The sequence below is a fragment of the Lissotriton helveticus genome, chromosome 4_1 (genome assembly GCF_964261635.1).
Source record: "Lissotriton helveticus chromosome 4_1, aLisHel1.1, whole genome shotgun sequence".
NCBI lineage: Eukaryota > Metazoa > Chordata > Amphibia > Caudata > Salamandridae > Lissotriton > Lissotriton helveticus.
The window spans coordinates 1,972,594,529-1,972,607,414 of NC_136063.1; positions in this window are offsets into that span (position 1 = coordinate 1,972,594,529).

Below are 12,886 nucleotides of genomic sequence, written 5' to 3' on the forward strand. Positions count from 1 at the left end.
GTGAGTTCAGTAAGGGGAGCCACGATAGTGCCATACCCCTTCACGAACCGTCTGTAGTAACCTGTGAGGCCCAGGAAGGCTCGGACCTCAGTCTGGGTCTTGGGGGGTTCCCAGGCCACGATTGCCTCAAACTTTGCCTGAAGGGGTTGCACCGTTCCCCGGCCCACCAAGTGACCTAAGTACACCACCGACCCCTGCCCAATCTGACACTTGCTGGTCTTGATCGTCAGACCAGCTTGTTCCAGGGCCTGGAGAACGTCTTGCAGGTGCTGCAAGTGATCCTCCCACCTGCTACTGAAGACGGCAATGTCGTCCAGGTAAGCAGCAGAGAAGGATTCCTTCCCAGTGAGGATCGTGTTCACCAGTCGCTGGAATGTTGCAGGAGCGTTCTTGAGCCCAAAGGGCATCACACAGAACTGGTAGTGTCCATCAGGTGTGGAGAAGGCTGACCTTTCCTTTGCTCCATCAGTCATGGGAATCTGCCAGTACCCTGCTGTGAGGTCAATGGTACTCAGATATTGGGCAGCTCCCAACCGGTCAATTAGTTCATCCGCCCGAGGGATCGGATGAGCATCGGTCTTCGTGACCGAATTGAGTCCTCGATAGTCCACGCAGAATCGCAATTCTGGCGTGGTGCCAGGTGGTGCAGCTTTGGGAACTAAAACCACCGGGCTAGACCAAGGGCTATTCGAAGGTTCAATGACTCCGAGCTCCAGCATCTTAGCTACTTCGCTTCGGATGCTGGCCTTCACCTTGTCCGACAGCCGGTAAGACTTAGACTTCACAGGTGGGCTGTCACCGGTGTCCATGTCATGAACACACAGATGGGTCTTACCCGGGACAAGGGAGAACAGAGGAGAGAATGACCCCAAGACCTGGCGACATTCCTCCTGCTGCTCCAGAGTTAGGAATGGTGAGAGTTTCACTCCCCCCACTGACCCATCCTTCTCTTGAGACGCAAACAGGTCGGGGAGAGGCTCAGTGTCCTCTTCCTCCGATCCATCAGTCACCATGATTAACATGACTTCGGGCCTCTCATAGTGGGGCTTGAGGCGATTGGCATGCAGCACCCTATGGGGATGCCGTGGGGTCTTGACGTCCACCAGGTAGGTAGACTTGACCATCTTTTCCAATACCTCATAGGGGCCTGTCCAACGGTCCTGAAGAGCGCTCAGCTCTCCCGGCTCCATCACCCACACCTTCTGTCCAGGCTCCAGCTCCACTGGGTGAGCGTTGTGGTCGTACCACGCTTTCATCACTGCCTGGCTGGCTTCCAAGTTGTCAGAAGCTTGCTTCCACAACTTAGCCATTTGGCTCCGGAAGGCCAGCATGTAGCTCACCACATCCTGGGGAACTTTCCGGGGAGACTTTTCCCAGGAGTCCCTCACCAGGCTGAGAGGTCCACATACAGGGTGCCCGTACAAAAGCTCGAAGGGGCTGAAGCCCACTCCCTTCTGCGGCACTTCCCTGTAAGAAAAAAGTAAACAGGGTAGGAGGACGTCCCATTTCCTCCGCAGGCTTTCGGGTAGACTTCTGATCATACCCTTCAACGTCTTGTTGAATCTTTCCACAAGGCCATTGGCTTGTGGGTGATAAGGAGTGGTGAACCGGTAGGTCACTCCACACTCCTTCCACATTGCCCGCATGTATGCTGACATGAAGTTGGTCCCCCTATCAGACACAACTTCCTTGGGGAAACCCACTCGGGTAAAGATCCCCATCAGGGCCTTTGCCACCACCGGTGCAGTGATGGTTCCCAGAGGAATTGCCTCTGGATATCTTGTGGCATGATCCACCAGTACCAGGATAAACCTGTGACCGGAGGTTGTCGGTGGATCTAGGGGCCCAGCAATGTCGATGCCCACCCTTTCAAAGGGGGTACCAACGACGGGAAGTGGTTCCAGGGGAGCTTTCAGCTTCATCCCTGTTTTCCCACTGGCTTGGCATGACACACACGACCGACAGTATGCGTCGGACGCCACCCTCATTCGAGGCCAATAAAAGTGAGGGACAAGCCTGGCAAAGGTCTTGTCCTGACCCAAGTGTCCTGCCAAGGGAATCTCATGAGCCAACTCTAACAGGAAGGCTCGGTAACACTGTGGGACTACCAGGGCCCATGACAATCCGTGCACTGGCGCCCTGGGTTCACTGTAGAGAAGGCCATCCTCCCAGTAAACATGATAGTTCCCAGACTCGTTACCCGCTGCTTGGGCTTCAGCCTGTTGCCTCAGACCCTCGAGGGAGGGACATTCCCTTTGTCCCTTGCTCCGTTCCTCCCTGGACGGACCTCCCTCCACTCGCCAATCAGCGGGGATAGGTAAGTTCTCCAACGGAACCATGTCCTCCTCCGTGGACTCCAGGTCCACCTCCGCAGGTGGCCTATCCGCCTCACGGGGCACGGACGTCGAGGCAGGCTCCTCCTGTCCTCGACATGCTCCCTCATCAGCAGCTGCGGGGCGGGCCATTGTTCCAGACTCCGATTCCTGCGACTTCTCCTCTCGAGCAGGCGCCGACCTGGTACTCACACAGGCCCAATCAGGTATACCCAGCATCTCAGAATGAGTCCGGTATTCCACCTCCTTCCAAGCATTGTGCTCCATATCATTGCCCAGCAAACAATCAACTGGCACGGGGGGGCTTACGGCGACTCGAAGTGGACCTGCAACCCCTCCCCACTCAAAGGGAACCTCGGCCACAGGATAGTGACCCATTCTGCCATCATGGATGAAGTACGCCTGGCATCACCTGCTCCGAGGACACCAGATGACTCCTTACCATAGTCATACTGGCTCCTGTATCTCTCAGAGCTTCCCCTCTATGGCCATTGATGGTGATCCACTGCCCATACTTGGTAGTATTCGCGGGCACCTGGATCTTTGAAACCATCTCCCGATCACCCAGGGACACTAAGGTGACTCCCGCCCACTCCCTTCCCTTACTTAAGGACATCTCCTCCCCGAGCGCTACACTAGTGACTCCCGGGGCCTTTCCTCCAGTGGGAGAGGGTGGTCTCTTTGGGCATTTCGGGTCTCCTTTGTAATGTCCAATACCACCGCACTCAAAGCAATGGACAACCCTTGGCTGCTGACTCTGGCCAGGGTTAGGGTTCTACTGCGGGTTAGCCTTAGAGTTGGAAATGGTGTTTTTCCCCTTAAAGTTATTTTGGGGACCTTTGGAGAACTCTTTCTTATTATCTCCCCCCTCTTTCCTCTGGGGAGCGCCCTGTCCGGACTTCTGAGAATCTCCTCCAGTCCCCTTCGTGGACACTCGGGTACTCGCCCAAATGTCCGCCTCCTCAGCAAGCTTACGGGGGCAAGTAAGTTTGCTGTCTACCAGGTGTTGCCTCAGCTCGGGAAGACATTTCTCGAGTAGATGCTCCTTGAGGATTAAGTCATACAACCCTTGATAGTCCTCCACCTCACTACCTTGGACCCACCCTTCCAGGGCTTTCTTGGCAAAATCCAGGAAGTCAACCCAATTTTGTGAGCTCAGCTTGTGGCTGCCCCTAAACCTTTGCCGGTATTTCTCGGGGGTCAACCCAAACTTCCTGATGAGCGCCACCTTCATGGCGGGGTAATTAACCTGTTCCTCCCGGTCTAGGGCCAATAGGGCATCCCTACCTGTCGGAGGCATGTACCGGTATAATCCACCACCCCAATGCTCCTCATGGATCCCATGGGCTCTTAAGGAGACCTCATAGGCTGCCAGCCACTTGGCTATGTCGTCTCCAGCGGTATAACTGGCGACTACGTCCTTGGGTGAATGGGGCCTGGGCTCCCTGGCAAATTCCTTTGACTCGACACCCTTCAGAGTGATGTTAGAGGCCTGGAACTCGAGTTCTCGTAGCTTGAACTCGTGTTCCATCCTTTTCCTTTCCATCTCCAGCTTGGACTCATGTTCCAACCTCCTCCCCTCCCTCCGTTCTTCCAACTCCATTTTTGCTATTTCCCACCTTAACAGTCTTTCCTCTCTCCTGTCAGCTAACTCAGTTTCTGACAACCCTCTCGATGACACACTGCTGCCCTCCCGCGAGGTTGCCTTGGGGCTGATTGACATCTCACCCACCCCTGGGGGACATTCCGCAGTCCTATCAATGACAGTAGCTCTGTCCGATTCCTCCTCTTCCACCGTTCCCTCCGTGTGTGCTTCCACCCATGCTCGCAGACTAGTACGGAGCTCCTCTCTTTTGGCCCCTCGCCTGACAAACACTCCCCTCTCCTGACAGAAATCCTTGAGCTGGGCCACAGTATAGGTCTCCAGCTCTGACATTTCGAATTCCATCTTGTCAGTGAAAAGTGTGGACCACCACCCCGAAGTAGGTGACCAGGATAAGAACTTTGAGGGTCACTTCCACCCACCTCCAGGAAAGAATTTGGAAAAAGCAAAACGTTGAATTTGAGGGCCGCTAGGAGAAAACTCCGGGTGTGTACCTGTGATGCACACTGAATTATTATGTGGTTCAAAACAAGCACGGCTCGCAATCCCACCCGCTGAGCACCAATTTTATGTTGGACCTGCGATAGGCAAGCCCAGCACAAAGGGGGGTAGCTTGGCTTGAGTGACAAGGCGGTAGAAGGCTGTTGTGTTAAGCCGGCTATGATCAAATAATAACTCCCTGCACACCACACAAAAAGAAGGACACCACACCACTGTTATAGAAAAATACGTTTCGTTTATGTAAAAGTTCTCTGGGTTTGAAGGAAGTTCACTTAGGTAATCACATTCACATTTCTTACATGGGTTTGATTAGCTGTGTACTGGTTTCTCAGGAATAAATAGTTGGACTCTAATAAATAAATATACTGGATAAATATCAGGATTCAATACATTAGAATAAATATCAGCAATGACTGGAATAAATATCAGCAATGACTGGAATAAATATCAGCAATGACTGGAATACATATCAGCAATGACTGGAATAAATATCAGCAATGACTGGAATAAATATCAGCAATGACTGGAATAAATATCAGCAATGACTGGAATAAATATCAGCAATGACTGGAATAAATATCAGCAATGACTGGAATACATATCTGCAATGACTGGAATAAATATCAGCAATGACTGGACAGTTTCCTAGCAGGTTAGATGCTGATCGTTTCACATAAATATCACAGGGTCATTCTGGTATCGCTGCCACCAATTAATCACTTTCAGGGTAAACGCATTACGTTTGTCATTCAATGCGGAATGCGTGCTCTTACAGTTTTTGAAGTGTTCACGGGTTCGGGCTCTCTGGCACAAGATACGCGTGATAATCCCTTAGTTGCACTCACAACTCATTGCGCGTATATCTGGAAGATAAAGGCATAAAATGACTACGGCAATTACACTCCGCGGCCAGCCGGTTCAATGCTACTGCTGCCGGAGGAGTCTGTGCGCTTCTGTCAGCGCAGGCGGGGTTTCCGAAGGCGGCTCCAGTTCACGAGTCTTGGGACCGTCGAACGGGCTGCCGGAGGGGCCAAAACACCTGCGCGCACAGTTCAAAATGAGACCACATCACAGTTCCACAACAACGCGGCAACTTCAGGGGTAGAGACGGCCCACCTCACTTCGGCGGCGCCGGTAAGCGCTCCAGTCAGTATGGCACTTCTCCCAAGGGCGAAGGGGGGTTCCAGGGGCTCCGCGATCCTCCCTCCGAGCTCACTCACGGGGGGGGTTCCCGTCCACACACCAGCTCCCAAGTCACTCGGCAGGGCAGAGACAGTAATCTCGCCCAAGTGAAGGCCAGCCTTTCCCCGCCCCAGCGCAGCACCTCACCTTCTATCCACAAACAGCGCGTCGACGGCGGTGGGTTCGGAGACGTCCGAACGCCCGCCAGGAGGCACTTAAGTTGAAGGTGGCACTTTTAAGAGTTGCAGTTGCGATCTCACCATTGGGGGGCGGGGAGGCTCTAACTATGGCCAAAGTCTCTGAGGGGCAATTGGGCACTCGCTGACCAGGCGCTGAAGGCTAGAGGTCACTGCTCACGCTTCTGACTGGAACGCCAGTCAGGGTCCACGCCAGCAACCTCTGCTGCTCTTCTGCCTGCGCTATCAGCTGCCTCAGGGGGTTAACAGGGCAGGTGTCAATCTGGGGTCAAGTCCTCTTCTTCTGGTGTTCTTTGATCATTCTCCTTATGGCCGCCAGGGACTGGGCCTTTTATAGCCCGTGCCCTAGGATGCCAGCACGAGCCAGAAGGTTCTAGAACCTTCCCTGGCTATGTCAATGACATGGCCCTTTCAAGGTATCTTTTTGGTCATTAGGAGCCACCGTACTGGGCTCCCTAAGGCAGCCATTTTGTGTACTTGTAACACCTGAGGGGATTCCTGTCAGGTTTGCAGGTTACACAAAGTGCGCCAAAACCTTCAAAGGGTCAGAGGTCAGAGGGGCTCCAATGGGAGTCACTCTCATAGGGGACAATGGTGTCCACCATTTTAGGGTTGACAACCCTAGTTGGTTATGCCACTGGTTCCGTCAGGCGCCTTGTACATAGGTGCCAGGAACTTGGTGAGCAACTGGGCATCAAAGAGCATCTAGCCCCATGGGACAACACACAAAAAGGTCCTGGTAGACAAAGAAAAAGCGACAAATTTTAGGAGGCACGGGGGAACAAAATAAATCATAGTGTGAGGGGACTCTCAGAAGCAGACAGGTCTAACAATCCTTAATTAGACTCCTTTCCCTCTCAGTCATTCTCTTTTTACTTACTCCTGTTTCCTGATTTAGTTTTGCTAACTCACATTCTTTTAGTATCTCTCTTACCTTCAGTTCATTTTTCTCTTCTTCTCTTCCTTTCTGTCAGTGAATCTATATGCCTTACTCTTAGTAATTTGCTCTCCTTCTATTTCTTTTTCCCTCTTTTTGTCCTTCTACCTTACTTTATTTCTAAATACACTGTTATGGTTTTTAACCTCTTCATTTGTATCTTTTATTTTAAAATACATATTACTAATTATAACTTATCTCTTTACAGATATAAAATGTAGTAAAAAATGTAATTTAAGTTATATTTATTATATGGTAAGCGTGACTCTTTGCTTTAACCTCAGTACTATTTTCTCAACCTACCTCACTCCTGTTTCTTTACTCTGCTTCCCTCACTTATTCATATTCTCCATGTTTACTACCCTTTTCCTATTTCCCCTCCCACATTCAACTTCTTTCAGTCCCCATTCTTTTCTTCCCTTACCCTCTGTTCCCTTCCTTTGCTCCTTCACTCATTCTCTTTCCCTTAATTATTTACTTCACTCCTACACACACACCTCCCCCCAACGCACACACACACACCTCTAACATACACACCACACACACACCTCACACACACACACACAGCCACACACACACTCCTCACACACACACACACACATCCCATACACACACACTCCACACACATACCCCCCTAGCCCATACACCCCCCATACATATCTCACACACCCACACCTCCACCCACACCCAAACATCCCACACATCCACACCCACACACCCACCTTACACACCCACACCCCCACCTACACCCACTGACTCCCTATAACTCACCGACACTCCCTCACTTACCTTTCTTTGCTGCTTCACTCAGTCCCTTTCAGTCACTCCTTCCTTTACTCTCTCTCTCTTTTATCTCTGTCACTCCCCATGTCTTACCCTTATTCACTTTTATCCACCCTCTTTCACCTCTCTTTACTTACACTCACTGCTCTTTTCTCACCCTCCCTCACCGTTGTTCATTTATTCCGGTTTCGTCACTACCTGTCATTCTCCATTCTTTACTGTCCTTCCTTTTACTTTTAACACCCACTCACATTCTACCAGTACCTCTACTTTAGTTTTCTTCCTCTCTCTTCCCTTGTTTTGCTCCCTTATTCATTTTCCTTTTTTCACTTACACCCTATTAAACCTTCTCTGTTTTTTACTATGTAATAAACAATCCCTCTGTGTTGCTCCCACTAGCTCTTTTTCTCTTAACATTACTCTTTCTGTGTTCTTCCCTCATGCTCACTCTTTCTTTATTTTTTTTATTTTTTTTTTGGGGTGCGCGCCCCGGTGCACGTCCCGGTGCACGTACCGGTACGCGTACCCTGCAGAAAAAAGATTGACAGAGATTCTTTAAAAATATAGGTTTATTTTTATAAATTAAAGGTAGTTCTAAAAAGAACTTTTTTTATTCTTTTTGTTGTTTTATATTTTTTTATTGTTTTTTTGAATTTCTTTACTTTTTTGGCTTTTCTGAACAGTTTTATATTTTTTTGTATTTTTTATGAGGAGAAACAAAAAACAGGGAATTGTAAATGGCTCAACTGCAGCAAAAAAAAAAACTGGAAAAATTAGGGTTTTTTTGGACACTTATGGTTACCCCAGCAACGATGATAAGTTGTATACTTTGCTCACCATAGCAAAGTGTCTTTCCACAATAGTTGCACACAATTTTAAAATCTGCAAACTTGGGTTGAATGGTAGACATTGTGTCTCTTGCCCCCGGACCCGATGGAGTGGGTTGTTTGGATGTTGAGGGTCTCGATGTTGATGGGGGTAGCTTACTGCAGAGGTCCCTTAACTCTGCATTAGAGTAGTTGTTTGGATGCAAACGCATCATGTGGCGAATCATGGTATGATTCCCGAAGGAATATTTTTTGTTAGGGTTCCCCCTAGACAGCTCAGCACCACAAATCAGACATGTCACCTTCGCAGCGTTGACTTTTTTAAAACCCCTTGGGATTTTGAAGAACTCCCATATAAAGTGCTCTTTTGGTTTGTAGGGCTGTTTATCTTCAGGCAGGAAATGCCTTCTCTGTTCCTCCTCTTCATCATCCTCCTCCTCTTCCTCTTGACCACCAATGTAATCTTCTGGTGGTCTTTTTGATGGTGGTGGGGCAGATGCTCCAGCTGCTGCTGCTACTGTAGCCATTTTAAAGTAGAAAAGATTAGAGACAGAACTCCAAACAGGTCTTCCTCAGTCAAAGGACAAAGTCAGAATAAGAAAAAAGGTGGGGGTTTTCATCATTTGGAAAACAAAACTGTTCTGGACCAATGAAAAGTGTTATTTTCAAGTCACATGATCCAGGCTTTCATCATTTGGAAAGCAAAACTGATCTGCACCAATGAAAAGTGTTAATTTCAGATCACATGACCTGACGCGCTTACGCTAAGCGCCTGGGGCGCGCCCGTAGTCGCGCCCCGGGGCGCGCTTGTAGTCGCGCCCGGGGTGCGCCTCGGCGCACGTAGCGTAAGCGCATCAGGACGTTGTGCGATCGTATACGCTCGCGTGCTTCCGGGTGCGCTTACGCAGTGCGTCATATAACGCATCACGCGGTTACGCAAAACGTTACGCTCACCGGTACGCCGTAACATTGCGCTTACCCGGGCGTTCACCGGTACGCGCCCCGGGAGCGCTCCAGGGCAAAAAAACAATACATAATTATACAATATAAAATTCATTATAAAAAATATTACATTTCATACCTATAGGGATTTGTTATTTAAAAACCTATGAAATTCACTGAAAAAACCATAGGTTTCACACCAGTTATAGTTAGGAATTAGCATTTTAAAAACCTATGAAATTCACTGAAAAAACCATAGGTTTCACACCAGTTATAGTTAGCTGGAAATTTTACTCGCATAAAACCATTGAAATTCCCACGTTATAGTTAGTTGGACTCTTTATAACTTGCGCGTGCAATGCACTGCTGATGACGTCACATATTACATCACTCATGACATGGTCAGTGACATCACTCAAAAAGCAAAGAGTCTTAAAGGGGGCAAAATAATCCTCACGAGCCCGTGAGGAATACAGGAAAGACTCTAGGAGAACACAGAATCAGCAACCAGCAACCAGGAACCAGGAACACACACAAAAGCAATAACAAGCAGGGAAGTAAAGGTCATGACCATGTCATGAGTGATGTAATATGTGACGTCATCAGCTGTGCATTGCACGCACAAGTTATAGTGAGTCCAACTAACTATAACGTGGGAATTTCAATGGTTTTATGTGAGTAAAATTTCCAGCTAACTATAACTGGTGTAAAACCTATGGTTTTTCAGTGAATATATATATATATATATATATATATATATATATATATATATATATATATATAAATTCACTGAAAAAACCATAGGTTATACACCATATATAGTTAGGAATTAGCATTTAAAAAACCTTATTTTACTCACACAAAACCATTGAAATTCCATATATAGTTAGTTGTACTAACTATATATCGCGCACCCGCAATCCACTGCTGATCATGTCACATATTACATCATTCATGACATGGTCAGTGACATCACTGATGACATCACTGATGACATCTCAAATGACATCACTGATGACATCACTGATGACAACATCCAGTGACTGTATTTTTCTGTAAAGTTAAAATATGTCTTACATATTTAAGAATGAGTGGATGTATAAATGTCTGGATGAAGGATTTAGTAGGTGCATGACTGACTGTATGAGTGAGTGATTAAATGTGTCTCACTGAGTGCATGGGTTAGTGACTAAAGTGTCTTAATTTGTGCATCATTATGTCTGTTCTGTAAACTGCTGCATGTGTTGATCAGTAGCTATATGATTAACTATATGGGTTACTGATTGATTGTCCAAGTATTTGTATGGGAGACTGAGTGTGTGTGTGGCTGGCTGGGAGGTGTGTGACTCTGTGCAGATCAATGTGTACTTGTATCAATGATTGTATAAGAAGGTAAGTATGTGTTAGTATATGTTTGAAAATGTAAGGTGCTCTATGTTTAACTGTATAGACAAGAAAACGGAAGTGTCATTGATTCTTTACATGACTGACTAGGTGAGTGAGTAACTCCATGGATGAGTGGCAGACTGTGAGTGTCTGTATAGGTGTATGAGTGCATATGATAGTGTTGTAAAGATGATTGATTGTATGTATGAATGATTGTATGGGTGAATGAGTGAAGGTGTGTGTAGACGTAGGAATCAGTGAGTGCGTATGTAGTAACTAGTATTGGTGTGTCAATGGTTTCAAAAATTATACTCTGTATTTAACACTGGGTGAAACAGAGGTTATTTTAAAGTGTGAGGAGATGCATTGTATTGTCACATGAATGATATCATCAGTGATGTGGTCATTGATGTCAAATGAGATGTCATCAGTGATGTCATCAGTGATGTCATTTGAGATGTCATCAGTGATGTCATTTGAGATGTTATCAGTGATGTCATTTGAGATGTCATCAGTGATGTCATCAGTGATGTCATTTGAGATGTCATCAGTGATGTCATCAGTGATGTCACTGACCATGTCATGAATGATGTAATATGTGACATGATCAGCAGTGGATTGCGGGTGCGCGATATATAGTTAGTACAACTAACTATATATGGAATTTCAATGGTTTTGTGTGAGTAAAATAAGGTTTTTTAAATGCTAATTCCTAACTATATATGGTGTATAACCTATGGTTTTTTCAGTGAATTTTCAAGGTTTTGTAAATGCTAATTCCTAACTATATATGGTCTATAACCTATGGTTTTTTCAGTGAATTTCATTGGTTTTTTAAAAGCCAATATCTATAGCTGTAAAATGTATTCTTCTTTAAATCTAAAAATATATTTTATATGTTTATTAATAATTTTTTTTTAAATATTTTTTTTGTTTCGCTCCCGGTCCGCGAACCGGAAAGCTTTCCGTTAGCTCAAATTGATGCCGCGACCCGGTCCGCGAACCGGTAAGAAATCAACATCGTGACGCGTCGCGAAAGCGCGACGTATCGCGTTGCCGCGTAATGCGTCTTATGACGTACCGCGTTAGCGCACCCGGAAGTGCCCCGGGGCGCGGACCGAGGCGCGAAACGCAGCTCCCCGGAAGCGATCCGCGGCGCGGCGCGAAAGCGCGACGTATCGCGTTGCCGCGTAATGCGTCTTGTGACGTACCGCGTTAGCGCACCCGGAAGTGCTCCGGGGCGCGGACCGAGGCGCGAAGCGCAGCGACCCGGAAGCTATCCGGGGCGCGGACCGGAGCGCGTAACGTAAGCATAACAGGTCATGTGACTTGTTAATAACACTTTTCATTGGTTCATTTCACTTTTGGTTTCATAATCATGTAAGGCTAGGTCAGGTGACCTAAAAATAACACTTTTCATTGGTTGAGAACTATTGTTTTTCCCCAATTAGCTTATAAAAAGAAACAGTTTTTCTGAACTCATTCAAAGTGCACGTATTTCTCCATGACGTCCAGTCTTATGGTTAGAAGTTATGTCTCTGAACTACACTTATCCTCAAGGCCAAATCGTGTAGGAGCCATTAGAACTTCTTGAAATTCCTCAGAGCACATCCCGAGATTCTTTCCCTAAAATTTTGGTTTTAAAAACACCAGGTAAGAGTTTTTAAGGTCATACGGCAATTTTTTTGTGAAAATTAAAACAGAATCATTGCAGAATGACCAGCCATTTCTAGACTTTAAATAAACTGTGTAATGTCCTGATGTTATTGAAGGACCGTCATGATATATAATTGCTACAGTTACAAAAGTCCTTCCTGATATTGACAACTGTGAAGCCACAATTTTTTTTATTAAAGTTGTCAATTTTGTTCCATCAGCCCTACATCGTTGGAACATTAAAATGACATACTGGCCATATGTTCGTATAAATAATGTGGACATCATTTCAGATTTACATTGGCTACACTCCATGTTGTGATCAGCTGCTTTTACTAGCTTATTAAAGGAGACTGATTTACTGTCTGGCAAAGTTAAATATATAAATCTTTCTGAGTCTAAACTAGTAGTACTTGATACCATACAGTTCTCGCAGTCATGCTGCCATTGATAAGAAAGCCCAAACAGCTGATCTACATCTACACCTTCAGCATGCAATACATCAAGCATATACATTAAAAACTCCTGACAATCTTGCT